The 4,839-nt window shown below is 44.2% G+C and overlaps 1 pseudogene; it reads left to right on the top strand.

Annotated features, from left to right (window-relative positions):
* Positions 1 to 3,363: 3,363 nt before the first annotated feature.
* Positions 3,364 to 4,050, top strand: LOC146857196 (V-type proton ATPase 16 kDa proteolipid subunit c pseudogene; annotated as a pseudogene).
* Positions 4,051 to 4,839: the final 789 nt, after the last annotated feature.

Below are 4,839 nucleotides of genomic sequence, written 5' to 3' on the forward strand. Positions count from 1 at the left end.
AATATTTCCACATGAGGGCGTTGGTCCCTATGCGAACTAGATCTCCATATCAATTGCCTAGAACTACTTGCAGGGTCGTTCGCGATCAGGACTCTGTCACCCAAACAAGTCTCGTGTTGCATCCTTCTGCGGATGGACAACATCTCAGTGGTTCAATACATCAACTAGCTGGGAGGCACGAGGTCCTCCATGCTAGTAGAAATAGCGAAGGACTTTTGGCATTATTGCCTGAGTCATCAGATCTTGGTCATGGCCGAGTACATCCCGGGCCAGTCGAATGTTGTCTCAAGGATTACAGCGATTGGCAATTCCAACCCCAGATAGTGCAGTGGCTGCAGGCGATCTGGGGACATTGCGAGATCGACTTGATTGCCTCCAGACTAAACCGTCAAATGACCAAGTTTTTCAGCTGGAGGCCGGATCCGTTGGCTCTGGCGACGGATGCTTTCTCACAGGATTGGACCCTGAAACTGAATTATGCTTTTACCCCCTTCATTCTGATTCCCCGAGTGTTCACACAGATAATGCTCCAGAGGGCGGAGGTGATCCTAGTGACTTCCCTGTGGAAGTCGCAGCCTTGGTTCCCGATAGTATTGGAGGCGAGCTGCGACTTCCCCAGGATGATTCTGTGGTCCTCAACAATGCTCCAGGGTCCTCATGGAGAGATGCACCCGATGGTGATATCGGGGCAGTTGTCCCTGATGGCCTGGAGACTTTCCGGCAATGTTGGCAAATGCCAGGATTTTTTAAACAAGCTTCAGATTTTATCAACCAAGCTTGGGCCCCCTCAACCAGGAAAAGGTATTCTTCAGCCTGGAGGTGTTGGGTTCGTTGGTGCTTGGAACAACATGTGGATCCCGTGGGGGCAGACTTACCCTATGTTGTAAATTTTTTGTCCAAAAAGGCTTCTGAGGGTTTGGCATATCGTTCCATCAACAATTTCCGTACAGCCATTTCGGCGGGTCATTCTCAGCTTGAGGGCAAACCAATAGGGATGCATCCACTATTTTGTAAACTCTTGAAAGGTATTAGAGTAGCTAATCCGCCCAAGCCGAAGTATTCTTCCTTGTGGGATGTCTCGCTAGTTCTTTCCTTGTTCAATCAATGGCCAAGCAATGATATGTTGACAAGGAAACAACTCTCATCCAAATTGGCCATGCTGTTATGTCTGTCGGCATGTAGACGTTCGTCGGATGTTAAAGCTTTAGATATTACAGGTAGAGTATTTACTCTTGAAGGAGTTTCTTTTAACATCACTTCCAGGACTAAAACTATGTCACGTAATGTGGAATATCATGCTTTTCCTGGTAATACCAAGCTCTGTAGTTCAATGTCTCAAGGCTTACGAAGAATGCACCAGGTCTATTCGGCCTGCTGGTGTGGTGCAATTATTAATTGCTTTACAGAAACCTTACAGACCTGTTACTGCGGCTACTATAGCCAGATGGTTAAAATCTGTTATGTAGGAAGCAGGTATTAATACTCAGGTGTTTTGGGCGCACTCTGTTCGAGGCGCCATGGCCTCTAAGACGTTCATGTTGGGTTCTACTATTCAGGATATCATGCATTCTGCAGATTGGTCTTCTGAGTCTACATTTAAACAGTTTTATTATAAACCGGTGGGTAAAATATCCTCTGTAGTTTTTGGTCAGCGTTAAACTAGCATAATACGAAGCCTCCGGTCCTGTAATAGAATAAAAAATTAGCTAGCATTTGCGCCAAGAATTTTCAATCCTATTAAGGACAAGGAGGCAAGGATTATCCCACCCGGTTACATTACAGTATTGTAATAGTTACCCACCCGTTTGTATTTATATTCTGGTTACGCAGAAGTTACGGGTTGTTCTGTCTTTCATTCTTCCAGATTCTGAGAAGAAGATGATTAAGTGTAATTCTGGTTAAGACGACTCACTTCCCAGCTGGACTGGTTCTTCCACGTTGGAGGATATTATTATTTGGACTTCAGTTATATTGTTGGACTTTTACTGTTCGAAGTAAAGAAAGAGGATGATAATCGGTGATGGTGGCTCTTATGGGGCATTACAGGATGTGATGTGTTACATGTGCATCATGGGAAATGTAGTTTATTTACATAATACAAAGTTTTTCATTGGCTGCTGTGAGTTGCAATAAATAGAAAGAGAAGCATAATCCTCGCCTCCGTGTCCTTAATAGAATTTAAAATTCTTGGCGCGAATGCTAGCTAATTTTTTATTCTTCGTCGGAGCCGTTACGTGAAGCTGCACTCAACACACTGTGAAGAGGACGCAGCAGAAGCCTGGTAATGCTCGTTTCTGGCCGCGTTTCACCCGCTGATACTTGAAAGCTGCAAGTATTCCCTGCTTTGTCTGCCCGCACGCTATTGCTGATAGACCTTCCCTGAACCACCTGGGGTCCCACGCGAGTTCGGTAGGAACTGGGTGCTCTGAACTCTCTCCGAGTCACCTGTCGTCCCACTAGTGCGCTTTGGGAACCAGTAGTTTTCGAGACATTCGACACTGGCGTGTGTTCACGAGGAGTGCATCCTCTCTACGTGCACTCGCCAGCTGTAATCCTCGCACCCGGTTTAGCCTTCTAGGGGAGAGGCATTCGTTGAGCAGCGCTTCAACCCCACACAGAGTGTACCTAGGCTCTGCACGGAAAGCCTGCGCTGCTGAGCTCCTTCATCATTGTGCCAGCAAGTGTGAGACGTATCACACCAACTGTACCTACTTTTGCTTTGTTCTAGGATATTGCGCAAGCTCTCAGGGAGAGAGTATTTCCTCGTTAACTTTGTCTTTACTTTCTTCTATTGACTTAACTGCAATTCTTGGCTGCCTGCTACACACAGGATGTTACCACGGAGAGCATTTAAGTTCTCAGACTGAAGAGAGAGAGGGAGGTCGGCTAGCACTGTAAAAGGGGGAGAGTGTGTGAGAGTGCCAAACGTAGTAATGCTTGTTTGTTGTTACACCTACAGCATGCTGTGAGGAGCTGATGGGACTACCCTAGTGTACGCATATTCCTAGCAGCCCAGAAACTGGAGATTCGCTAGGAAGAGGGCAGCGGAGCTTTCATTCCGTTATTCCTTGTTATTTATCCCCTATCCCCTGCGTACTGCAGTGCAGGGTGGAGTGTTTGACATCCCCCTGTGGAGTAGTGCAAAGGGGCTTTGGGATCTATGCATCGCCCACGCTGGATTTGTCTGAGAAGGTTAGTGTACCCACAATGTAACCTGACAAATACTTATTTAAAAAAATTAGATCACATACTTTCAAAATACATACTAAAATACATAACATTGTCTGACAGGTGGAGAGAAGCAGTAAGAGCAGCAGAGAGATTATAACAGGGCCGCAGTATACCCAGTTTGCGCCTGCAACCATGGCCTCTCCAGACTAGGCCTCTTTTTTCGCTGTTATGGGTACTTCCTCTGCCATGGTGTTTAGTGCCCTGGGAGCAGCTTATGGCACAGCAAAGAGTGGCACGGGGATTGCAGCCATGTCTGTCATGAGGCCGGAGTTGATCATGAAGTCGATTATCCCTGTTGTCATGGCTGGTATCATTGCCATTTATGGTCTATTGGTCACAGTTCTCATTGCAACTCTTTCACGGAAGGAATAACGTTATTTAAGAGCTTCCTTCAGCTGGGAGCTGGCTTAAGTGTAGGCCTGAGTGGTATGGCAGTTGGCTTTGCCATTGGCATTGTAGGAGATGCAAGTGCGGGAGGGACAGCGCAGCAGCCCCGGTTATTTGTCCGAATGATTCTGAGTCTCATCTTTGCAGAGGTCTTGGGTCTCTACGGCCTTATTGTGGCTTTGATCCTTTCAACAAAATAAGGGAAAAACCACGAGTCTGGAAAATAATCCGTCCACAGAGTATGACAACACACCGTTCAGTGAAACAGAAGCTCATGGTTTTATCTCCAATATGTACAGTCGTCTCAATTTGGTAGTTAATCTCTTGTAAATGCGCAATGTATGTTAGTGACCATGTTTGTGTGTAACTATTCAATTGGGTGGGCTCTCTGGCCTAGTGTCTGGCATGGGGCTGCTTATCCATGTGCAATTTTCCAACCCATTTTTGCCATTGAAGTACTTTATGTATAGATATGAAAATAGAACTTCAATTTTTTTTCTTCCACTTGATGTTTTATTTATAAAGATCATTTTGTCATACTTGAAAATGAGTTTGACCTATGTTTCTCGATTAATCCCAAATCCTCTCCCTTTCTGGATCTCCATGCTGCAGATATATATATAAATCTCGTCCAGCTATAGCTAAACTATGGGGGTTTCATTCTAAAAATATTGAGAATTCCTTGGATGTAACAATTTGATTCTCAAGATTGCTGTAGTGTCCTGATAACTGGTGTGAGTTATGTTTTTGTGTTTTAATACAAGGATCAAATTGATTCTCAGCTGCACGTCCGTGTTACTAATGAGGACGTGGGGGGTAATACAATTTAAAACAAATTAACGTTTATCTGTATGATACAACATTTATGATGGTGTACCCAGTGTTGGGTTTGTTATTTCCAAATAAACTTCCTCCACCAACACATAACACTAATATAAAAATCAATATTTTAAACAACGATATTTTTGCAAACGATATTACTGACTTCGATATTTTTAAAAACAATATTTTTTTTACCTTAAAGTTGATATTCTGGACCACGAAATTCTTGCTGTCGATATTCCTGTACCACAATATTTGCAACTGGATTTTTTTGTATATCAATATTAAAAACTCAATATTCTGTCTATGCACCTTGTAGAGCATATAACAGTTGGGAGAGCCATCATTTTAAACATAGCTGCCCGTCCCATCATAGTTAGAGGCAGAGCCCGCCAGTGT

The sequence above is a fragment of the Triturus cristatus genome, chromosome 3_2, assembly GCF_964204655.1.
Source record: "Triturus cristatus chromosome 3_2, aTriCri1.1, whole genome shotgun sequence".
NCBI classification, from domain to species: Eukaryota; Metazoa; Chordata; class Amphibia; order Caudata; family Salamandridae; genus Triturus; species Triturus cristatus.